This window comes from Haemaphysalis longicornis, unplaced genomic scaffold, assembly GCF_048455015.1.
Source record: "Haemaphysalis longicornis isolate Haplotype H1 unplaced genomic scaffold, Haemaphysalis longicornis Haplotype H1 scaffold_1, whole genome shotgun sequence".
Taxonomy (NCBI): domain Eukaryota; kingdom Metazoa; phylum Arthropoda; class Arachnida; order Ixodida; family Ixodidae; genus Haemaphysalis; species Haemaphysalis longicornis.
Window position 1 is genome coordinate 93,601,901 of NW_027526203.1, and position 26,538 is coordinate 93,628,438.

Below are 26,538 nucleotides of genomic sequence, written 5' to 3' on the forward strand. Positions count from 1 at the left end.
GTGCCGGTTTGGCGCCCATACTTGCGACGAAAAGGTTGAGCTGAGTGGTGAACAAATATTTCTGGATGAGCGACATGGTTCCGGCTGCCTCGCCGTGCCCACTGGTGAACTGCAGCCACGGGCGATCTCTTATAGGTTGGTCCGATGACGTCACAGTCGCTGAAAAACCCCAGTGCAGAACACTGAGACTGCACAGCTGTGGTTACTGGGGCAGTAGCAATGGTTGATAGCCGATGTCTTCGGTGTGGTAATCCTCTCGACACGTCGAACCCGTGCATACGCCTACTTGAGTTGCGCAGGAGTATTCATCCGCTCCAAGGGCCGGTTTGGCGCCGATACTTGCGACGAAAAGGCCGGCCTGTGTGGTGAACAAATATTTCTGGATGAGCGACATGGTTCCGGCTGCCTCGTCGTGCCCACTGGTGAACTGCAGCCACGGGTTATCTCTTATAGGTTGGTCCGATGACGTCACAGTCGCTGGAAAACCCCAGTGCAGAACACTGAGACTGCACAGGTGTGGTTACTGAGCAGCAGCAATGGTTGATAGCCGATGTCTTCGGTGTGGTAATTCTCTCGACACGTCGAACCCGTGCATACGTCTACTTGAGTTGCGCAGGAGTATTCATCCGCTCCAAGTGCCGGTTTGGCGCCGATACTTGCGACGAAAAGGCAGGCCTGTGTGGTGAACAAATATTTCTGGATGAGCGACATGGTTCCGGCTGCCTCGCCGTGCCAACTGGTGAACTGCAGCCACGGGCGATCTCTTATAGGTTGGTCCGATGACGTCACAGTCGCTGGAAAACCGCAGTGCAGAACACTGAGACTGCACAGCTGTGGTTACTGGGGCAGCAGCAATGGTTGATAGCCGATGTCTTCGGTGTGGTAATCCTCTCGACACGTCGAACCCGTGCATACGCCTACTTGAGTTGCGCAGAAGTATTCATCCGCTCCAAGTGCCGGTTTGGCGCCGATACTTGCGACGAAAAGGCAGACCTGTGTGGTGAACAAATATTTCTGTATGAGCGACATGGTTCCGGCTGCCTCGTCGTGCCCACTGGTGAACTGCAGCCACGGGCGATCATTTATAGGTTGGTCCGATGACGTCACAGTCGCTGGAAAACCCCAGTGCAGAACACTGAGACTGCACAGCTGTGGTTACTGGGGCAGCAGCAATGGTTGATAGCCGATGTCTTCGGTGTGGTAATCCTCTCGACACGTCGAACCCGTGCATACGCCTACTTGAGTTGCGCAGGAGTATTCATCCGCTCCAAGTGCCGGTTTGGCACCGATACTTGCGACGAAAAGGCAGACCTGTGTGGTGAACAAATATTTCTGTATAAGCGACATGGTTCTGGCTGCCTCGTCGTGCCCACTGGTGAACTGCAGCCACGGGCGATCTCTTATAGGTTGGTCCGATGACGTCACAGTCGCTGGAAAACCCCAGTGCAGAACACTGAGACTGCTCAGCTGTGGTTACTGGGGCAGCAGCAATGGTTTATAGCCGATGTCTTCGGTGTGGTAATCCTCTCGACACGTCGAACCCGTGCTTACGCCTACTTGAGTTGCGCAGGAGTATTCATCCGCTCCAAGTGCCGGTTTGGCGCGAGATACTTGAGACGAAAAGGCAGGCCTGTGTGGTGAACAAATATTTCTGGATGAGCGACATGGTTCCGGCTGCCTCGCCGTGCCCACTGGTGAACTGCAGCCACGGGCGATCTTTTATAGGTTGGTCCGATGACGTCACAGTCGCTGGAAGACCCCAGTACAGAACACTGAGACTGCACAGCTGTGTTTACTGCGGCAGCAGCAATGGTTGATAGCCGATGTCTTCGGTGTGGTAATCCTCTCGACACGTCGAACCCGTGCATACGCCTACTTGAGTTGCGCAGGAGTATTAATCTGCTCCAAGTGCCGGTTTGGCGCCGATACTTGCGACGAAAAGGCAGGCCTGTGTGGTGAACAAATATTTCTGGATGAGCGACATCGTTCCGGCTGCCTCGCCGTGCCCACTGGTGAACTGCAGCCACGGGCGATCTCTTATAGGTTGGTCCGATGACGTCACAGTCGCTGGAAAACCACAGTGCAGAACACTGAGACTGCACAGCTGTGGTTACTGGAGCAGCAGCAATGGTTGATAGCCGATGTCTTCGGCGTGATAATCCTCTCGACACGTCGAACCCGTGCATACGCCTACTTGAGTTTCGCAGGAGTATTCATCCGCTCCAAGTGCCGGTTTGGCGCCGATACTTGCGACGAAAAGGCAGGCCTGTGTGGTGAACAAATATTTCTGGATGAGCGACATGGTTCCGGCTGCCTCGACGTGCCCCCTGGTGAACTGCAGCCACGGGCGATCTCCTATAGGTTGGTCCGATGACGTCAGAGTCGCTGGAAGACCCCATTGCAGAACACTGAGACTGCACAGCTGTGGTTACTGGGGCAGCAGCAATGGTTGATAGCCGATATCTTCGGTGTGGTCATCCTGTCGACAGGTCGAACCCGTGCGTACGCCTACTTGAGTTGCGCAGGAGTATTCATCCGCTCCAAGTGCCGGTTTGGCGCCGATACTTGCGACGAAAAGGCAGGCCTGTGTAGTGAACAAATATTTCTGGATGAGCGACATCGTTCCGGCTGCCTCGCCGCGCCCACTGGTGAACTGCAGCCACGGGCGATCTCTTATAGGTTGGTCCGAAGACGTCACAGTCGCTGGAAAACCACAGTGCAGAACACTGAGACTGCACAGCTGTGGTTGTTGGGGCAGCAGCAATGGTTGATAGCCGATGTCTTCGGCGTGATAATCCTCTCGACACGTCGAACCCGTGCATACGCCTACTTGAGTTGCGCAGGAGTTTCATCCGCTCCAAGTGCCGGTTTGGCACCGATACTTGCGACGAAAAGGCAGGCCTGTGTGGTGAACAAATATTTCTGGATGAGTGACATGGTTCCGGCTGCCTCGACGTGCCCACTGGTGAACTGCAGACACTGGCGATCTTTTATAGGTTGGTCCGATGACGTCAGAGTCGCTGGAAGACCCCATTGCAGAACACTGAGACTGCACAGCTGTGGTTACTGGGGCAGCAGCAATGGTTGATAGCCGATGTCTTCGGTGTGGTCATCCTGTCGACACGTCGAACCCGTGCGTACGCCTACTTGAGTTGCGCAGGAGTATTCATCCGCTCCAAGTGCCGGTTTGGCGCCGATACTTGCGACGAAAAGGCGGACCTGTGTGGTGAACCAATATTTCAGGATGAGCGACATGGTTCCGGCTGCCTCGCCGTGCCCACTGGTGAACTGCAGCCACGGGCGATCTTTTATAGGTTGGTCCGATGACGTCACAGTCGCTGGAAGACCCCAGTGCAGAACACTGAGACTGCACAGCTGTGGTTACTGCGGCAGCAGCAATGGTTGATAGCCGATGTCTTCGGTGTGGTAATCCTCTCGACACGTCGAACCCGTGCATACGCCTACTTGAGTTGCGCAGGAGTATTCATCCGCTCCAAGTGCCGGTTTGGCGCCGATACCCTCGACGAAGAGGCAGGCCTGTGTGGTGAACAAATATTTCTGGATGAGCGACATGGTTCCGGCTGCCTCGCCGTGCCCACTGGTGAACTGCAGCCACCAGCCACGGGCGATCTTTTATAGGTTGGTCCGATGACGTCACAGTCACTGGAAGGCCCCAGTGCAGAACACTGAGACTGCACAGCTGTTGTTACTGCGGCAGCAGCAATGGTTGATAGCCGATCTCCTCGGTGTGGTAATCCTCTCGACACGTTGAACATGTCCATACACCTACTTCAGTTGCGCAGGCGTATTCATCCGCTCCGAGTGGCGGTTTGGCGCCGATACTTGCGACAAAAAGGCAGACCTGTGTGGTGAACAAATATTTCAGGATGAGCGACATGGTTCCGCCTGCCTCGCCGTGCCCACTGGTGAACTGCAGCCACGGGCGATCTTTTATAGGTTGGTCCGATGACGTCACAGTCGCTGGAAGACCCCAGTGCAGAACACTGAGACTGCACAGCTGTGGTTACTGCGGCAGCAGCAATGGTTGATAGCCGATGTCTTCGGTGTGGTAATCCTCTCGACACGTCGAACCCGTGCATACGCCTACTTGAGTTGCGCAGGAGTATTCATCCGCTCCAACTGCCGGTTTGGCGCCGATACTTGCGACGAAAAGGCTGACCTGTGTGGTGAACAAATATTTCTGTATGAGATACATGGTTCCGGCTGCCTCGTCGTGCCCACTGGTGAACTGCAGCCACGGGCGATCACTTATAGGTTGGTCCGATGACGTCACAGTCGCTGGAAAACCCCAGTGCAGAACACTGAGCTGAGACTGCACAGCTGTGGTTACTGGGGCAGCAGCAATGGTTGATAGCCGATGTCTTCGGTGTGGTAATCCTCTCGACACGTCGAACCCGTGCATACGCCTACTTGAGTTGCGCAGGAGTATTCATCCGCTCCAAGTGCCGGTTTGGCGCCGATACTTGCGACGAAGAGGCAGGCCTGTGTGGTGAACAAATATTTCTGGATGAGCGACATGGTTCCGGCTGCCTCGCCGTGCCCACTGGTGAACTGCAGCCACGGGCGATCTTTTATAGGTTGGTCCGATGACGTCACAGTCACTGGAAGACCCCAGTGCAGAACACTGAGACTGCACAGCTGTGGTTGCTGGGGCAGCAGCAATGGTTGATAGCCGATGTCTTCGGCGTGATAATCCTCTCGACACGTCGAACCCGTGCATTCGCCTACTTGAGTTGCGGAGGAGTATTCATCCGCTCCAAGTGCCGGTTTGGCGCCGATACTTGCGACGAATAGGCAGGCCTGTGTGGTGAACAAATATTTCAGGATGAGCGACATGGTTCCGGCTGCCTCGCCTTCCCAACTGGTGAACTGCAGCCACGGGCGATCTTTTATAGGTTGGTCCGATGACGTCACAGTCGCTGGAAGACCCCAGTGCAGAACACTGAGACTGCGCAGCTGCGGTTGCTGGGGCAGCAGCAATGGTTGATAGCCAATGTCTTCGGTGTGGTAATCCTCTCGACACGTTGAACCCATGCATACGCCTACTTGAGTTGCGCAGCCGTATTCATCCGCTCGAAGTGCCGATTTGGCGCCGATACTTGCGACGAAAAGGCAGACCTGTGTGGTGAACAAATATTTCAGGATGAGCGACATGGTTCCGGCTGCCTCGCCGTGCCCACTGGTGAAGTGCAGCCACGGGCGATCTTTATAGGTTGGTCCGATGACGTTACAGTCGCTGGAAGACCCCAGTGCAGAACACTGAGACTGCACAGCTGTGGTTACTGCGGCAGCAGCAATGGTTGATAGCCGATGTCTTCGGTGTGGTAATCCTCTCGACACGTCGAACCCGTGCATACGCCTACTGGAGTTGCGCAGGAGTATTCATCCGCTCCAAGTGCCGGTTTGGCGCCGATACTTGCGACGAAAAGGCACACCTGTGTGGTGAACAAATATTTCTGTATGAGATACATGGTTCCGGCTGCCTCGTCGTGCCCACTGGTGAACTGCAGCCACGGGCGATCTCTTATAGGTTGGTCCGATGACGTCACAGTCGCTGGAAAACCCCAGTGCAGAACACTGAGCTGAGACTGCACAGCTGTGGTTACTGGGGCAGCAGCAATGGTTGATAGCCGATGTCTTCGGTGTGGTAATCCTCTCGACACGTCGAACCCGTGCATACGCCTACTTGAGTTGCGTAGGAGTATTCATCCGCTCCAAGGTCCGGTTTGGCGGCGATACTTGCGACGAAGAGGCAGGCCTGTGTGGTGAACAAATATTTCTGGATGAGCGACATGGTTCCGGCTGCCTCGCCGTGCCCACTGGTGAACTGCAGCCACGGGCGATCTTTTATAGGTTGGTCCGATGACGTCACAGTCGCTGGAAGACCCCAGTGCAGAACACTGAGACTGCGCAGCTGCGGTTGCTGGGGCAGCAGCAATGGTTGATAGCCGATGTCTTCGGTGTGGTAATCCTCTCGACACGTTGAACCCATGCATACGCCTACTTGAGTTGCGCAGGCGTATTCATCCGCTCCAAGTGCCAATTTGGCGCCGATACTTGCGACGAAAAGGCAGACCTGTGTGGTGAACAAATATTTCAGGATGAGCGACATGGTTCCGGCTGCCTCGCCGTGCCCACTGGTGAAGTGCAGCCACGGGCGATCTTTATAGGTTGGTCCGATGACGTTGCAGTCGCTGGAAGACCCCAGTGCAGAACACTGAGACTGCACAGCTGTGGTTACTGCGGCAGCAGCAATGGTTGATAGCCGATGTCTTCGGTGTGGTAATCCTCTTGACACGTCGAACCCGTGCATACGCCTACTTGAGTTGCGCAGGAGTATTCATCCGCTCCAAGTGCCGGTTTGGCGCCGATACTTGCGACGAAAAGGCAGACCTGTGTGGTGAACAAATATTTCTGTATGAGATACATGGTTCCGGCTGCCTCGTCGTGCCCACTGGTGAACTGCAGCCACGGGCGATCTCTTATAGGTTGGTCCGATGACGTCACAGTCGCTGGAAAACCCCAGTGCAGAACACTGAGCTGAGACTGCACAGCTGTGGTTACTGGGGCAGCAGCAATGGTTGATAGCCGATGTCTTCGGTGTGGTAATCCTCTCGACACGTCGAACCCGTGCATACGCCTACTTGAGTTGCGCAGGAGTATTCATCCGCTCCAAGTGCCGGTTTGGCGGCGATACTTGCGACGAAGAGGAAGGCCTGTGTGGTGAACAAATATTTCTGGATGAGCGACATGGTTCCGCCTGCCTCGCCGTGCCCTCTGGTGAACTGCAGCCACGGGCGATCTTTTATAGGTTGGTCCGATGACGTCACAGTTACTGGAAGACCCCAGTGCAGAACACTGAGACTGCACAGCTGTGGTTGCTGGGGCAGCAGCAATGGTTGATAGCCGATGTCTTCGGCGTGATAATCCTATCGACACGTCGAACCCGTGCATACGCCTACTTGAGTTGCGGAGGAGTATTCATCCGCTCCAAGTGCCGGTTTGGCGCCGATACTTGCGACGAAAAGGCAGGCCTGTGTGGTGAACAAATATTTCTGGATGAGCGACATGGTTCCGGCTGCCTGGACGTGCCCACTGGTGAACTGCAGCCACGGGCGATCTTTTATAGGTTGGTACAATGACGTCAGAGTCGCTGGAACACCCCATTGCAGAACACTGAGACTGCACAGCTGTGGTTACTGCGGCAGCAGCAATGGTTGATAGCCGATGTCTTCGGTGTGGTCATCCAGTCGACACGTCGAACCCGTGCATACGCCTACTTGAGTTGCGCAGGAGTATTCATCCGCTCCAAGTGCAGGTTTGGCGCCGATACTTGCGACGATAAGGCAGACCTGTGTGGTGAACAAATATTTCCGGATGAGCGACATGGTTCCGGCTGCCTCGCCGTGCCCACAGGAGAACTGCAGCCACGGGCAATATTTTATAGGTTGGTCCGATGACGTCACAGTCGCTGGAAGACCCCAGTACAGAACACTGAGACTGCACAGCTGTGGTTACTGCAATAGCAGCAATGGTTGATAGCCGATGTCTTCGGTGTGGTAATCCTCTCGACACGTCGAACCCGTGCATACGCTTTCTTGAGTTGCGCAGGAGCATTAATCCGCTCCAAGTGCCGGTTTGGCGCCGATACTTGCGTCGAAAAGGCAGGCCTGTGTGGTGAACAAATATTTCTGGATGAGCGACATCGTTCTGGCTGCCTCGCCGTGCCCACTGGTGAACTGCAGCTACGGGCGATCTCTTATAGGTTGGTCCGATGACGTCACAGTCGCTGGAAAACCACAGTGCAGAACACTTAGACTGCACAGCTGTGGTTACTGGGGCAGCAGCAATGGTTGATAGACGATGTCTTCGGTGTGGTAATCCTCTCGACACGTCGAACCCGTGCATACGCCTACTTGAGTTGCGCAGGAGTATTCATCCGCTCCAAGTTCCGGTTTGGCGCCGATACTTGCGACGAAAAGGCAGGCCTGTGTGGTGAACAAATATTTCTGGATGAGCGACATGGTTCCGGCTGCCTCGCCGTGCCCACTGGTGAACTGCAGCCACGGGCGATCTTTTATAGGTTGGTCCGATGACGTCAGAGTCGCTGGAAGACCCCATTGCAGAACACTGAGACTGCACAGCTGTGGTTACTGGGGCAGCAGCAATGGTTGATAGCCGATGTGTTCGGTGTGGTCATCCTGTCGACACGTCGAACCCGTGCGTACGCCTACTTGAGTTGCGCAGGAGTATTCATCCGCTCCAAGTGCCGGTTTGGCGCCGATACTTGCGACGAAAAGGCAGGCCTGTGTAGTGAACAAATATTTCTGGATGAGCGACATCGTTCCGGCTGCCTCGCCGCGCCCACTGGTGAACCGCAGCCACGGGCGATCTCTTATAGGTTGGTCCGAAGACGTCACAGTCGCTGGAAAACCACAGTGCAGAACACTGAGACTGCACAGCTGTGGTTGTTGGGGCAGCAGCAATGGTTGATAGCCGATGTCTTCGGTGTGGTAATCCTCTCGACACGTCGAACCCGTGCATACGCCTACTTGAGTTGCGCAGGAGTTTCATCCGCTCCAAGTGCCGGTTTGGCACCGATACTTGCGACGAAAAGGCAGGCCTGTGTGGTGAACAAATATTTCTGGATGAGTGACATGGTTCCGGCTGCCTCGACGTGCCCACTGGTGAACTGCAGACACTGGCGATCTTTTATAGGTTGGTCCGATGACGTCAGAGTCGCTGGAAGACCCCATTGCAGAACACTGAGACTGCACAGCTGTGGTTACTGGGGCAGCAGCAATGGTTGATAGCCGATGTCTTCGGTGTGGTCATCCTGTCGACACGTCGAACCCGTGCGTACGCCTACTTGAGTTGCGCAGGAGTATTCATCCGCTCCAAGTGCCGGTTTGGCGCCGATACTTGCGACGAAAAGGCGGACCTGTGTGGTGAACCAATATTTCAGGATGAGCGACATGGTTCCGGCTGCCTCGCCGTGCCCACTGGTGAACTGCAGCCACGGGCGATCTTTTATACGTTGGTCCGATGACGTCACAGTCGCTGGAAGACCCCAGTGCAGAACACTGAGACTGCACAGCTGTGGTTACTGCGGCAGCAGCAATGGTTGATAGCCGATGTCTTCGGTGTGGTAATCCTCTCGACACGTCGAACCCGTGCATACGCCTACTTGAGTTGCGCAGGAGTATTCATCCGCTCCAAGAGCCGGTTTGGCGCCGATACCCTCGACGAAGAGGCAGGCCTGTGTGGTGAAAAATATTTCTGGATGAGCGACATGGTTCCGGCTGCCTCGCCGTGCCCACTGGTGAACTGCAGCCACCAGCCACGGGCGATCTTTTATAGGTTGGTCCGATGACGTCACAGTCACTGGAAGGCCCCAGTGCAGAACACTGAGACTGCACAGCTGTTGTTACTGCGGCAGCAGCAATGGTTGATAGCCGATCTCCTCGGTGTGGTAATCCTCTCGACACGTTGAACATGTCCATACACCTACTTCAGTTGCGCAGGCGTATTCATCCGCTCCAAGTGGCGGTTTGGCGCCGATACTTGCGACAAAAAGGCAGACCTGTGTGGTGAACAAATATTTCAGGATGAGCGACATGGTTCCGGCTGCCTCGCCGTGCCCACTGGTGAACTGCAGCCACGGGCGATCTTTTATAGGTTGGTCCGATGACGTCACAGTCGCTGGAAGAACCCAGTGCAGAACACTGAGACTGCACAGGTGTGGTTGCTGGGGCAGCAGCAATGGTTGATAGCCGATGTCTTCGGCGTGATAATCCTCTCGACACGTCGAACCCGTGCATTCGCCTAGTTGAGTTGCGGAGGAGTATTCATCCGCTCCAAGTGCCGGTTTGGCGCCGATACTTGCGACGAATAGGCAGACCTGTGTGGTGAACAAATATTTCAGGATGAGCGACATGGTTCCGGCTGCCTTGCCGTGCCCACTGGGTGAAGTGCAGCCACGGGCGATCTTTATAGGTTTGTCCGATGACGTTACAGTCGCTGGAAGACCCCAGTGCAGAACACTGAGACTGCACAGCTGTGGTTACTGCGGCAGCAGCAATGGTTGATAGCCGATGTCTTTGGTGTGGTAATCCTCTCGACACGTTGAACCCATGCATACGCCTACTTGAGTTGCGCAGCCGTATTCATCCGCTCGAAGTGCCGATTTGGCGCCGATACTTGCGACGAAAAGGCAGACCTGTGTGGTGAACAAATATTTCTGTATGAAATACATGGTTCCGGCTGCCTCGTCGTGCCCACTGGTGAACTGCAGCCACGGGCGATCTCTTATAGGTTGGTCCGATGACGTCACAGTCGCTGGAAAACCCCAGTGCAGAACACTGAGCTGAGACTGCACAGCTGTGGTTACTGGGGCAGCAGCAATGGTTGATAGCTGATGTCTTCGGTGTGGTAATCCTCTCGACACGTCGAACCCGTGCATACGCCTACTTGAGTTGCGTAGGAGTATTCATCCGCTCCAAGTGCCGGTTTGGCGGCGATACTTGCGACGAAGAGGCAGGCCTGTGTGGTGAACAAATATTTCTGGATGAGCGACATGGTTCCGGCTGCCTCGCCGTGCCCACTGGTGAACTGCAGCCACGGGCGATCTTTTATAGGTTGGTCCGATGACGTCACAGTCACTGGAAGACCCCAGTGCAGAACACTGAGACTGCACAGCTGTGGTTGCTGGGGCAGCAGCAATGGTTGATAGCCGATGTCTTCGGCGTGATAATCCTATCGACACGTCGAACCCGTGCATACGCCTACTTGAGTTGCGGAGGAGTATTCATCCGCTCCAAGTTCCGGTTTGGCGCCGATACTTGCGACAAAAAGGCAGGCCTGTGTGGTGAACAAATATTTCTGGATGAGCGACATGGTTCCGGCTGCCTCGCCGTGCCCACTGGTGAACTGCAGCCACGGGCGATCTTTTATAGGTTGGTCCGATGTCGTCACAGTCGCTGGAAGACCCCAGTGCAGAACACTGAGACTGCGCAGCTGCGGTTGCTGGAGCAGCAGCAATGGTTGATAGCCGATGTCTTCGGTGTGGTAATCCTCTCGACACGTTGAACCCATGCATACGCCTACTTGAGTTGCGCAGGCGTATTCATCCGCTCCAAGTGCCAATTTGGCGCCGATACTTGCGACGAAAAGGCAGACCTATGTGGTGAACATATATTTCAGGATGAGCGACATGGTTCCGGCTGCCTCGCCGTGCCCACTGGTGAAGTGCAGCCACGGGCGATCTTTATAGGTTGGTCCGATGACGTTACAGTCGCTGGAAGACCCCAGTGCAGAACACTGAGACTGCACAGCTGTGGTTACTGCGGCAGCAGCAATGGTTGATAGCCGATGTCTTCGGTGTGGTAATCCTCTTGACACGTCGAACCCGTGCATACGCCTACTTGAGTTGCGCAGGAGTATTCATCCGCTCCAAGTGCCGGTTTGGCGCCGATACTTGCGACGAAAAGGCAGACCTGTGTGGTGAACAAATATTTCTGTATGAGATACATGGTTCCGTCTGCCTCGTCGTGCCCACTGGTGAACTGCAGCCACGGGCGATCTCTTATAGGTTGGTCCGATGACGTCACAGTCGCTGGAAAACCCCAGTGCAGAACACTGAGCTGAGACTGCACAGCTGTGGTTACTGGGGCAGCAGCAATGGTTGATAGCCGATGTCTTCGGTGTGGTAATCCTCTCGACACGTCGAATCCGTGCATACGCCTACTTGAGTTGCGCAGGAGTATTCATCCGCTCCAAGTGCCGGTTTGGCGGCGATACTTGCGACGAAGAGGAAGGCCTGTGTGGTGAACAAATATTTCTGGATGAGCGACATGGTTCCGGCTGCCTCGCCGTGCCCTCTGGTGAACTGCAGCCACGGGCGATCTTTTATAGGTTGGTCCGATGACGTCACAGTCACTGGAAGACCCCAGTGCAGAACACTGAGACTGCACAGCTGTGGTTGCTGGGGCAGCAGCAATGGTTGATAGCCGATGTCTTCGGCGTGATAATCCTATCGACACGTCGAACCCGTGCATACGCTTACTTGAGTTGCGGAGGAGTATTCATCCGCTCCAAGTGCCGGTTTGGCGCCGATACTTGCGACGAAAAGGCAGGCCTGTGTGGTGAACAAATATTTCTGGATGAGCGACATGGTTCCGGCTGCCTGGACGTGCCCACTGGTGAACTGCAGCCACGGGCGATCTTTTATAGGTTGGTCCGATGACGTCAGAGTCGCTGGAACACCCCATTGCAGAACACTGAGACTGCACAGCTGTGGTTACTGCGGCAGCAGCAATGGTTGATAGCCGATGTCTTCGGTGTGGTCATCCAGTCGACACGTCGAACCCGTGCATACGCCTACTTGAGTTGCGCAGGAGTATTCATCCGCTCCAAGTGCCGGTTTGGCGCCGATACTTGCGACGATAAGGCAGACCTGTGTGGTGAACAAATATTTCCGGATGAGCGACATGGTTCCGGCTGCCTCGCCGTGCCCACAGGTGAACTGCAGCCACGGGCAATATTTTATAGGTTGGTCCGATGACGTCACAGTCGCTGGAAGACCCCAGTACAGAACACTGAGACTGCACAGCTGTGGTTACTGCAATAGCAGCAATGGTTGATAGCCGATGTCTTCGGTGTGGTAATCCTCTCGACACGTCGAACCCGTGCATACGCTTTCTTGAGTTGCGCAGGAGCATTAATCCGCTCCAAGTGCCGGCTTGGCGCCGATACTTGCGTCGAAAAGGCAGGCCTGTGTGGTGAACAAATATTTCTGGATGAGCGACATCGTTCCGGCTGCCTCGCCGTGCCCACTGGTGAACTGCAGCTACGGGCGATCTCTTATAGGTTGGTCCGATGACGTCACAGTCGCTGGAAAACCACAGTGCAGAACACTTAGACTGCACAGCTGTGGTTACTGGGGCAGCAGCAATGGTTGATAGACGATGTCTTCGGTGTGGTAATCCTCTCGACACGTCGAACCCGTGCATACGCCTACTTGACTTGCGCAGGAGTATTCATCCGCTCCAAGTTCCGGTTTGGCGCCGATACTTGCGACGAAAAGGCAGGCCTGTGTGGTGAACAAATATTTCTGGATGAGCGACATGGTTCCGGCTGCCTCGCCGTGCCCACTGCTGAACTGCAGCCACGGGCGATCTTTTATAGGTTGGTCCGATGACGTCACAGTGGCTGGAAGACCCCAGTGCAGAACACTGAGACTGCACAGCTGTGGTTGCTGGGGCAGCAGCAATGGTTGATAGCCGATGTCTTCGGTGTGGTCATCCAGTCGACACGTCGAACCCGTGCATACGCCTACTTGAGTTGCGCAGGAGTATTCATCCGCTCCAAGTGCCGGTTTGGCGCCGATACTTGCGACGAAAAGGCAGACCTGTGTGGTGAACAAATATTTCAGGATGAGCGGCATGGTTCCGGCTGCCTCGCCGTGCCCACAGGTGAACTGCAGCCACGGGCGATCTTTTATAGGTTGGTCCGATGACGTCACAGTCGCTGGAAAACCCCAGTGCAGAACACTGAGACTGCACAGCTGTGGTTACTGGGGCAGCAGCAATGGTTGATAGCCGATGTCTTCGGTGTGGTCATCCTGTCGACACGTCGAACCCGTGCATACGTCTACTTGAGTTGCGCAGGAGTATTTATCCGCTCCAAGTGCCAGTTTGGCGCCGATACTTGCGACGAAAAGGCAGCAGAAGGATCAACATTTGGGCGAGTTGGTACTGGTTATGTATCATCTTGACGAAACAGCGTTAAAAAACGGGGACACTAGAAGAGAAAGACGACAGGACGACGCTGTACTCACAACTATTTTTTAATAAACTGCACCACGCATATATATACTATGTCCCCAAAACCCACGTGCGCTCACAACATGACGCACATCGAGATTATCCCTACCAAGTAACACCAAACTCTAAGTCACGGACTTATCTAGAAATAAGAATTCTTTTTCATGTAATGCTATCGACGGCTCACTTATGCAGATATCGCCTCTTTTTCTAATGTGAAATGCTTCGATAACTTCCCTAGTGGTCTGATTAGTGTGAACCGAAAGGATGGTGGTGTCATGAAAAAGCGGAAAGCACCCATGCTCGGAACAGTGTCTGGTGATATGTGAATCTTTCTTGTTTTTTAGTGAGTTCTTGTGCTCTAATAAAAGAATTCTTATTTCTAGATAAGTCCGTGACTTAGAGTTTGGTGTTACTTGGTAGGGATAATCTCGATGTGCGTCATGTTGTGAGCGCACGTGGGTTTTGGGGACATAGTATATATATGCGTGGTGCAGTTTATTAAAAAATAGTTGTGAGTACAGCGTCGTCCTGTCGTCTTTCTCTTCTAGTGTCCCCGTTTTTTAACGCTGTTTCGTCAAGATGATACATAACGAAAAGGCAGGCCTGTGTGGTGAACAAATATTTCTGGATGAGCGACATGGTTCCGGCTGCCTCGCCTTGCCCACTGGTGAACTGCAGCCACGGGCGATCTTTTATAGGTTGGTCCGATGACGTCACAGTCACTGGAAGACCCCAGTGCAGAACACTGAGACTGCACAGCTGTGGTTGCTGGGGCAGCAGCAATGGTTGATAGCCGATGTCTTCGGCGTGATAATCCTATCGACACGTCTAACCTGTGCATACGCCTACTTGAGTTGCGCAGGAGTATTCATCCGCTCCAAGTGCCGGTTTGGCGCCGATTCTTGCGACGAAAAGGCAGACCTGTGTGGTGAACAAATATTTCTGTATGAGCGACATGGTTCCGGCTGCCTCGTCGTGCCCACTGGTGAACTGCAGCCACGGGCGATCTCTTATAGGTTGGTCCGATGACGTCACAGTCGCTGAAAAACCCCAGTGCAGAACACTGAGACTGCACAGCTGTGGTTACTGGGGCAGCAGCAATGGTTGATAGCCGATGTCTTCGGTGTGGTAATCCTCTCGACACGTTGAACCCATGCATACGCCTACTTGAGTTGCGCAGGCGTATTCATCCGCTCCAAGTGCCGATTTGGCGCCGATACTTGCGACGAAAAGGCAGACCTGTGTGGTGAACAAATATTTCAGGATGAGCGACATGGTTCCGGCTGCCTCGCCGTGCCCACTGGTGAACTGCAGCCACGGGCGATCTTTTATAGGTTGTTCCGATGACGTCACAGTCGCTTGAAGACCCCAGGGCAGAACACTGAGACTGCACAGCTGTGGTTGCTGGGGCAGCAGCAATGGTTGATAGCCGATGTCTTCGTTGTGGTAATCCTCTCGACACGTTGAACCCGTGCATACGCCTACTTGAGTTGCGCAGGCGTATTCATCCGCTCCAAGTGCCGGTTTGGCGCCCATACTTGCCACGAAAAGGCAGACCTGTGTGGTGAACAAATATTTCTGCATGAGCGACATGGTTCCGGCTGCCTCGCCGAGCCCACTGGTGAACTGCAGCCACGGGCGATCTCTTATAGGTTGGTCCGATGACGTCACAGTCGCTGGAAGACCCCAGTGCAGAACACTGAGACTGCACAGCTGTGGTTGCTGGGGCAGCAGCAATGGTTGATAGCCGATGTCTTCCGTGTGGCAATCCTATCGACACGTTGAACCCGTGCATACGCCTTCTTGAGTTGCGCAGGCGTATTCGTCCGCTCCAAGTGCTGGTTTGGCTCCCATACTTGTGACGAAAAGGCAGACCTGTGTGGTGAACAAATATTTCAGGATGAGCGACATGGTTCCGGCTGCCTCGCCGTGCCCTCTGGTGAACTGCAGCCACGGGCGATCTTTTATAGGTTGGTCCGATGACGTCACAGTTACTGGAAGACCCCAGTGCAGAACACTGAGACTGCACAGCTGTGGTTGCTGGGGCAGCAGCAATGGTTGATAGCCGATGTCTTCGGCGTGATAATCCTATCGACACGTCGAACCCGTGCATACGCCTACTTGAGTTGCGGAGGAGTATTCATCCGCTCCAAGTGCCGGTTTGGCGCCGATACTTGCGACGAAAAGGCAGGCCTGTGTGGTGAACAAATATTTCTGGATGAGCGACATGGTTCCGGCTGCCTGGACGTGCCCACTGGTGAACTGCAGCCACGGGCGATCTTTTATAGGTTGGTCCGATGACGTCAGAGTCGCTGGAACACCCCATTGCAGAACACTGAGACTGCACAGCTGTGGTTACTGCGGCAGCAGCAATGGTTGATAGCCGATGTCTTCGGTGTGGTCATCCAGTCGACACGTCGAACCCGTGCATACGCCTACTTGAGTTGCGCAGGAGTATTCATCCGCTCCAAGTGCCGGTTTGGCGCCGATACTTGCGACGATAAGGCAGACCTGTGTGGTGAACAAATATTTCTGTATGAGCGACATGGTTCCGGCTGCCTCGTCGTGCCCACTGGTGAACTGCAGCCACGGGCGATCTCTTATAGGTTGGTCCGATGACGTCACAGTCGCTGAAAAACCCCAGTGCAGAACACTGAGCTGAGACTGCACAGCTGTGGTTACTGGGGCAGCAGCAATGGTTGATAGCTGATGTCTTCGGTGTGGTAATCCTCTCGACACGTCGAACCCGTGCATACGCCTACTTGAGTTGCGTAGGAGTATTCATCCGCTCCAAGTGCCGGTTTGGCGGCGATACTTGCGACGAAGAGGCAGGCCTGTGTGGTGAACAAATATTTCTGGATGAGCGACATGGTTCCGGCTGCCTCGCCGTGCCCACTGGTGAACTGCAGCCACGGGCGATCTTTTATAGGTTGGTCCGATGACGTCACAGTCACTGGAAGACCCCAGTGCAGAACACTGAGACTGCACAGCTGTGGTTGCTGGGGCAGCAGCAATGGTTGATAGCCGATGTCTTCGGCGTGATAATCCTATCGACACGTCGAACCCGTGCATACGCCTACTTGAGTTGCGGAGGAGTATTCATCCGCTCCAAGTGCCGGTTTGGCGCCGATACTTGCGACAAAAAGGCAGGCCTGTGTGGTGAACAAATATTTCTGGATGAGCGACATGGTTCCGGCTGCCTCGCCGTGCCCACTGGTGAACTGCAGCCACGGGCGATCTTTTATAGGTTGGTCCGATGTCGTCACAGTCGCTGGAAGACCCCAGTGCAGAACACTGAGACTGCGCAGCTGCGGTTGCTGGAGCAGCAGCAATGGTTGATAGCCGATGTCTTCGGTGTGGTAATCCTCTCGACACGTTGAACCCATGCATACGCCTACTTGAGTTGCGCAGGCGTATTCATCCGCTCCAAGTGCCAATTTGGCGCCGATACTTGCGACGAAAAGGCAGACCTATGTGGTGAACAAATATTTCAGGATGAGCGACATGGTTCCGGCTGCCTCGCCGTGCCCACTGGTGAAGTGCAGCCACGGGCGATCTTTATAGGTTGGTCCGATGACGTTACAGTCGCTGGAAGACCCCAGTGCAGAACACTGAGACTGCACAGCTGTGGTTACTGCGGCAGCAGCAATGGTTGATAGCCGATGTCTTCGGTGTGGTAATCCTCTTGACACGTCGAACCCGTGCATACGCCTACTTGAGTTGCGCAGGAGTATTCATCCGCTCCAAGTGCCGGTTTGGCGCCGATACTTGCGACGAAAAGGCAGACCTGTGTGGTGAACAAATATTTCTGTATGAGATACATGGTTCCGTCTGCCTCGTCGTGCCCACTGGTGAACTGCAGCCACGGGCGATCTCTTATAGGTTGGTCCGATGACGTCACAGTCGCTGGAAAACCCCAGTGCAGAACACTGAGCTGAGACTGCACAGCTGTGGTTCCTGGGGCAGCAGCAATGGTTGATAGCCGATGTCTTCGGTGTGGTAATCCTCTCGACACGTCGAATCCGTGCATACGCATACTTGAGTTGCGCAGGAGTATTCATCCGCTCCAAGTGCCGGTTTGGCGGCGATACTTGCGACGAAGAGGACGGCCTGTGTGGTGAACAAATATTTCTGGATGAGCGACATGGTTCCGGCTGCCTCGCCGTGCCCTCTGGTGAACTGCAGCCACGGGCGATCTTTTATAGGTTGGTCCGATGACGTCACAGTCACTGGAAGACCCCAGTGCAGAACACTGAGACTGCACAGCTGTGGTTGCTGGGGCAGCAGCAATGGTTGATAGCCGATGTCTTCGGCGTGATAATCCTATCGACACGTCGAACCCGTGCATACGCTTACTTGAGTTGCGGAGGAGTATTCATCCGCTCCAAGTGCCGGTTTGGCGCCGATACTTGCGACGAAAAGGCAGGCCTGTGTGGTGAACAAATATTTCTGGATGAGCGACATGGTTCCGGCTGCCTGGACGTGCCCACTGGTGAACTGCAGCCACGGGCGATCTTTTATAGGTTGGTCCGATGACGTCAGAGTCGCTGGAACACCCCATTGCAGAACACTGAGACTGCACAGCTGTGGTTACTGCGGCAGCAGCAATGGTTGATAGCCGATGTCTTCGGTGTGGTCATCCAGTCGACACGTCGAACCCGTGCATACGCCTACTTGAGTTGCGCAGGAGTAATTATCCGCTCCAAGTGCCGGTTTGGCGCCGATACTTGCGACGATAAGGCAGACCTGTGTGGTGAACAAATATTTCCGGATGAGCGACATGGTTCCGGCTGCCTCGCCGTGCCCACAGGTGAACTGCAGCCACGGGCAATATTTTATAGGTTGGTCCGATGACGTCACAGTCGCTGGAAGACCCCAGTACAGAACACTGAGACTGCACAGCTGTGGTTACTGCAATAGCAGCAATGGTTGATAGCCGATGTCTTCGGTGTGGTAATCCTCTCGACACGTCGAACCCGTGCATACGCTTTCTTGAGTTGCGCAGGAGCATTAATCCGCTCCAAGTGCCGGCTTGGCGCCGATACTTGCGTCGAAAAGGCACGCCTGTGTGGTGAACAAATATTTCTGGATGAGCGACATCGTTCCGGCTGCCTCGCCGTGCCCACTGGTGAACTGCAGCTACGGGCGATCTCTTATAGGTTGGTCCGATGACGTCACAGTCGCTGGAAAACCACAGTGCAGAACACTTAGACTGCACAGCTGTGGTTACTGGGGCAGCAGCAATGGTTGATAGACGATGTCTTCGGTGTGGTAATCCTCTCGACACGTCGAACCCGTGCATACGCCTACTTGACTTGCGCAGGAGTATTCATCCGCTCCAAGTTCCGGTTTGGCGCCGATACTTGCGACGAAAAGGCAGGCCTGTGTGGTGAACAAATATTTCTGGATGAGCGACATGGTTCCGGCTGCCTCGCCGTGCCCACTGCTGAACTGCAGCCACGGGCGATCTTTTATAGGTTGGTCCGATGACGTCACAGTGGCTGGAAGACCCCAGTGCAGAACACTGAGACTGCACAGCTGTGGTTGCTGGGGCAGCAGCAATGGTTGATAGCCGATGTCTTCGGCGTGATAATCCTCTCGACACGTCGAACCCGTGCATACGCCTACTTGAGTTGCGCAGGAGTATTCATCCGCTCCAAGTGCCGGTTTGGCGCCGATACTTGCGACGAAAAGGCAGGCCTGTGTGGTGAACAAATATTTCTGGATGAGCGACATGGTTCCGGCTGCCTCGACGTGCCCACTGGTGAACTGCAGCCACGGGCGATCTTTTACAGGTTGGTCCGATGACGTCAGAGTCGCTGGAACACCCCATTGCAGAACACTGAGACTGCACAGCTGTGGTTACTGCGGCAGCAGCAATGGTTGATAGCCGATGTCTTCGGTGTGGTCATCCAGTCGACACGTCGAACCCGTGCATACGCCTACTTGAGTTGCGCAGGAGTATTCATCCGCTCCAAGTGCCGGTTTGGCGCCGATACTTGCGACGAAAAGGCAGACCTGTGTGGTGAACAAATATTTCAGGATGAGCGGCATGGTTCCGGCTGCCTCGCCGTGCCCACAGGTGAACTGCAGCCACGGGCGATCTTTTATAGGTTGGTCCGATGACGTCACAGTCGCTGGAAAACCCCAGTGCAGAACACTGAGACTGCACAGCTGTGGTTACTGGGGCAGCAGCAATGGTTGATAGCCGATGTCTTCGGTGTGGTCATCCTGTCGACACGTCGAACCCGTGCATACGTCTACTTGAGTTGCGCAGGAGTATTCATCCGCTCCAAGTGCCAGTTTGGCGCCGATACTTGCGACGAAAAGGCAGGCCTGTGTGGTGAACAAATATTTCTGGATGAGCGACATGGTTCCGGCTGCCTCGCCTTGCCCACTGGTGAACTGCAGCCACGGGCGATCTTTTATAGGTTGGTCCGATGACGTCACAGTCACTGGAAGACCCCAGTGCAGAACACTGAGACTGCACAGCTGTGGTTGCTGGGGCAGCAGCAATGGTTGATAGCCGATGTCTTCGGCGTGATAATCCTATCGACACGTCTAACCTGTGCATACGCCTACTTGAGTTGCGCAGGAGTATTCATCCGCTCCAAGTGCCGGTTTGGCGCCGATTCTTGCGACGAAAAGGCAGACCTGTGTGGTGAACAAATATTTCTGTATGAGCGACATGGTTCCGGCTGCCTCGTCGTGCCCACTGGTGAACTGCAGCCACGGGCGATCTCTTATAGGTTGGTCCGATGACGTCACAGTCGCTGAAAAACCCCAGTGCAGAACACTGAGACTGCACAGCTGTGGTTACTGGGGCAGCAGCAATGGTTGATAGCCGATGTCTTCGGTGTGGTAATCCTCTCGACACGTTGAACCCATGCATACGCCTACTTGAGTTGCGCAGGCGTATTCATCCGCTCCAAGTGCCGATTTGGCGCCGATACTTGCGACGAAAAGGCAGACCTGTGTGGTGAACAAATATTTCAGGATGAGCGACATGGTTCCGGCTGCCTCGCCGTGCCCACTGGTGAACTGCAGCCACGGGCGATCTTTTATAGGTTGGTCCGATGACGTCACAGTCGCTTGAAGACCCCAGGGCAGAACACTGAGACTGCACAGCTGTGGTTGCTGGGGCAGCAGCAATGGTTGATAGCCGATGTCTTCGTTGTGGTAATCCTCTCGACACGTTGAACCCGTGCATACGCCTACTTGAGTTGCGCAGGCGTATTCATCCGCTCCAAGTGCCGGTTTGGCGCCCATACTTGCCACGAAAAGGCAGACCTGTGTGGTGAACAAATATTTCTGCATGAGCGACATGGTTCCGGCTGCCTCGCCGAGCCCACTGGTGAACTGCAGCCACGGGCGATCTCTTATAGGTTGGTCCGATGACGTCACAGTCGCTGGAAGACCCCAGTGCAGAACACTGAGACTGCACAGCTGTGGTTGCTGGGGCAGCAGCAATGGTTGATAGCCGATGTCTTCCGTGTGGCAATCCTATCGACACGTTGAACCCGTGCATACGCCTTCTTGAGTTGCGCAGGCGTATTCGTCCGCTCCAAGTGCTGGTTTGGCTCCCATACTTGTGACGAAAAGGCAGACCTGTGTGGTGAACAAATATTTCAGGATGAGCGACATGGTTCCGGCTGCCTCGCCGTGCCCTCTGGTGAACTGCAGCCACGGGCGATCTTTTATAGGTTGGTCCGATGACGTCACAGTTACTGGAAGACCCCAGTGCAGAACACTGAGACTGCACAGCTGTGGTTGCTGGGGCAGCAGCAATGGTTGATAGCCGATGTCTTCGGCGTGATAATCCTATCGACACGTCGAACCCGGGCATACGCCTACTTGAGTTGCGGAGGAGTATTCATCCGCCCCAAGTGCCGGTTTGGCGCCGATACTTGCGACGAAAAGGCAGGCCTGTGTGGTGAACAAATATTTCTGGATGAGCGACATGGTTCCGGCTGCCTGGACGTGCCCACTGGTGAACTGCAGCCACGGGCGATCTTTTATAGGTTGGTCCGATGACGTCAGAGTCGCTGGAACACCCCATTGCAGAACACTGAGACTGCACAGCTGTGGTTACTGCGGCAGCAGCAATGGTTGATAGCCGATGTCTTCGGTGTGGTCATCCAGTCGACACGTCGAACCCGTGCATACGCCTACTTGAGTTGCGCAGGAGTATTCATCCGCTCCAAGTGCCGGTTTGGCGCCGATACTTGCGACGATAAGGCAGACCTGTGTGGTGAACAAATATTTCCGGATGAGCGACATGGTTCCGGCTGCCTCGCCGTGCCCACAGGTGAACTGCAGCCACGGGCAATATTTCATAGGTTGGTCCGATGACGTCACAGTCGCTGGAAGACCCCAGTACAGAACACTGAGACTGCACAGCTGTGGTTACTGCAATAGCAGCAATGGTTGATAGCCGATGTCTTCGGTGTGGTAATCCTCTCGACACGTCGAACCCGTGCATACGCTTTCTTGAGTTGCGCAGGAGCATTAATCCGCTCCAAGTGCCGGCTTGGCGCCGATACTTGCGTCGAAAAGGCAGGCCTGTGTGGTGAACAAATATTTCTGGATGAGCGACATCGTTCCGGCTGCCTCGCCGTGCCCACTGGTGAACTGCAGCTACGGGCGATCTCTTATAGGTTGGTCCGATGACGTCACAGTCGCTGGAAAACCACAGTGCAGAACACTTAGACTGCACAGCTGTGGTTACTGGGGCAGCAGCAATGGTTGATAGACGATGTCTTCGGTGTGGTAATCCTCTCGACACGTCGAACCCGTGCATACGCCTACTTGACTTGCGCAGGAGTATTCATCCGCTCCAAGTTCCGGTTTGGCGCCGATACTTGCGACGAAAAGGCAGGCCTGTGTGGTGAACAAATATTTCTGGATGAGCGACATGGTTCCGGCTGCCTCGCCGTGCCCACTGGTGAACTGCAGCCACGGGCGATCTTTTATAGGTTGGTCCGATGACGTCACAGTGGCTGGAAGACCCCAGTGCAGAACACTGAGACTGCACAGCTGTGGTTGCTGGGGCAGCAGCAATGGTTGATAGCCGATGTCTTCGGCGTGATAATGCTCTCGACACGTCGAACCCGTGCATACGCCTACTTGAGTTGCGCAGGAGTATTCATCCGCTCCAAGTGCCGGTTTGGCGCCGATACTTGCGACGAAAAGGCAGGCCTGTGTGGTGAACAAATATTTCTGGATGAGCGACATGGTTCCGGCTGCCTCGACGTGCCCACTGGTGAACTGCAGCCACGGGCGATCTTTTACAGGTTGGTCCGATGACGTCAGAGTCGCTGGAACACCCCATTGCAGAACACTGAGACTGCACAGCTGTGGTTACTGCGGCAGCAGCAATGGTTGATAGCCGATGTCTTCGGTGTGGTCATCCAGTCGACACGTCGAACCCGTGCATACGCCTACTTGAGTTGCGCAGGAGTATTCATCCGCTCCAAGTGCCGGTTTGGCGCCGATACTTGCGACGAAAAGGCAGACCTGTGTGGTGAACAATTATTTCAGGATGAGCGGCATGGTTCCGGCTGCCTCGCCGTGCCCACAGGTGAACTGCAGCCACGGGCGATCTTTTATAGGTTGGTCCGATGACGTCACAGTCGCTGGAAAACCCCAGTGCAGAACACTGATACTGCACAGCTGTGGTTACTGGGGCAGCAGCAATGGTTGATAGCCGATGTCTTCGGTGTGGTCATCCTGTCGACACGTCGAACCCGTGCATACGTCTACTTGAGTTGCGCAGGAGTATTCATCCGCTCCAAGTGCCAGTTTGGCGCCGATACTTGCGACGAAAAGGCAGGCCTGTGTGGTGAACAAATATTTCTGGATGAGCGACATGGTTCCGGCTGCCTCGCCTTGCCCACTGGTGAACTGCAGCCACGGGCGATCTTTTATAGGTTGGTCCGATGACGTCACAGTCACTGGAAGACCCCAGTGCAGAACACTGAGACTGCACAGCTGTGGTTGCTGGGGCAGCAGCAATGGTTGATAGCCGATGTCTTCGGCGTGATAATCCTATCGACACGTCTAACCCGTGCATACGCCTACTTGAGTTGCGCAGGAGTATTCATCCGCTCCAAGTGCCGGTTTGGCGCCTATTCTTGCGACGAAAAGGCAGACCTGTGTGGTGAACAAATATTTCTGTATGAGCGACATGGTTCCGGCTGCCTCGCCGTGCCCACTGGTGAACTGCAGCCACGGGCGATCTTTTATAGGTTGGTCCGATGACGTCACAGTCGCTTGAAGACCCCAGGGCAGAACACTGAGACTGCACAGCTGTGGTTGCTGGGGCAGCAGCAATGGTTGATAGCCGATGTCTTCGTTGTGGTAATCCTCTCGACACGTTGAACCCGTGCATACGCCTACTTGAGTTGCGCAGGCGTATTCATCCGCTCCAAGTGCCGGTTTGGCGCCCATACTTGCCACGAAAAGGCAGACCTGTGTGGTGAACAAATATTTCTGCATGAGCGACATGGTTCCGGCTGCCTCGCCGAGCCCACTGGTGAACTGCAGCCACGGGCGATCTCTTATAGGTTTGTCCGATGACGTCACAGTCGCTGGAAGACCCCAGTGCAGAACACTGAGACTGCACAGCTGTGGTTGCTGGGGCAGCAGCAATGGTTGATAGCCGATGTCTTCCGTGTGGCAATCCTATCGACACGTTGAACCCGTGCATACGCCTTCTTGAGTTGCGCAGGCGTATTCGTCCGCTCCAAGTGCTGGTTTGGCTCCCATACTTGTGACGAAAAGGCAGACCTGTGTGGTGAACAAATATTTCAGGATGAGCGACATGGTTCCGGCTGCCTCGCCGTGCCCTCTGGTGAACTGCAGCCACGGGCGATCTTTTATAGGTTGGTCCGATGACGTCACAGTTACTGGAAGACCCCAGTGCAGAACACTGAGACTGCACAGCTGTGGTTTCTGGGGCAGCAGCAATGGTTGATAGCCGATGTCTTCGGCGTGATAATCCTATCGACACGTCGAACCCGTGCATACGCCTACTTGAGTTGCGGAGGAGTATTCATCCGCTCCAAGTGCCGGTTTGGCGCCGATACTTGCGACGAAAAGGCAGGCCTGTGTGGTGAACAAATATTTCTGGATGAGCGACATGGTTCCGGCTGCCTGGACGTGCCCACTGGTGAACTGCAGCCACGGGCGATCTTTTATAGGTTGGTACGATGACGTCAGAGTCGCTGGAACACCCCATTGCAGAACACTGAGACTGCACAGCTGTGGTTACTGCGGCAGCAGCAATGGTTGATAGCCGATGTCTTCGGTGTGGTCATCCAGTCGACACGTCGAACCCGTGCATACGCCTACTTGAGTTGCGCAGGAGTATTCATCCGCTCCAAGTGCCGGTTTGGCGCCGATACTTGCGACGATAAGGCAGACCTGTGTGGTGAACAAATATTTCCGGATGAGCGACATGGTTCCGGCTGCCTCGCCGTGCCCACAGGAGAACTGCAGCCACGGGCAATATTTTATAGGTTGGTCCGATGACGTCACAGTCGCTGGAAGACTCCAGTACAGAACACTGAGACTGCACAGCTGTGGTTACTGCAATAGCAGCAATGGTTGATAGCCGATGTCTTCGGTGTGGTAATCCTCTCGACACGTCGAACCCGTGCATACGCTTTCTTGAGTTGCGCAGGAGCATTAATCCGCTCCAAGTGCCGGTTTGGCGCCGATACTTGCGTCGAAAAGGCAGGCCTGTGTGGTGAACAAATATTTCTGGATGAGCGACATCGTTCCGGCTGCCTCGCCGTGCCCACTGGTGAACTGCAGCTACGGGCGATCTCTTATAGGTTGGTCCGATGACGTCACAGTCGCTGGAAAACCACAGTGCAGAACACTTAGACTGCACAGCTGTGGTTACTGGGGCAGCAGCAATGGTTGATAGACGATGTCTTCGGTGTGGTAATCCTCTCGACACGTCGAACCCGTGCATACGCCTACTTGAGTTGCGCAGGAGTATTCATCCGCTCCAAGTTCCGGTTTGGCGCCGATACTTGCGACGAAAAGGCAGGCCTGTGTGGTGAACAAATATTTCTGGATGAGCGACATGGTTCCGGCTGCCTCGCCGTGCCCACTGGTGAACTGCAGCCACGGGCGATCTTTTATAGGTTGGTCCGATGACGTCAGAGTCGCTGGAAGACCCCATTGCAGAACACTGAGACTGCACAGCTGTGGTTACTGGGGCAGCAGCAATGGTTGATAGCCGATGTGTTCGGTGTGGTCATCCTGTCGACACGTCGAACCCGTGCGTACGCCTACTTGAGTTGCGCAGGAGTATTCATCCGCTCCAAGTGCCGGTTTGGCGCCGATACTTGCGACGAAAAGGCAGGCCTGTGTAGTGAACAAATATTTCTGGATGAGCGACATCGTTCCGGCTGCCTCGCCGCGCCCACTGGTGAACTGCAGCCACGGGCGATCTCTTATAGGTTGGTCCGAAGACGTCACAGTCGCTGGAAAACCACAGTGCAGAACACTGAGACTGCACAGCTGTGGTTGTTGGGGCAGCAGCAATGGTTGATAGCCGATGTCTTCGGTGTGGTAATCCTCTCGACAAGTCGAACCCGTGCATACGCCTACTTGAGTTGCGCAGGAGTTTCATCCGCTCCAAGTGCCGGTTTGGCACCGATACTTGCGACGAAAAGGC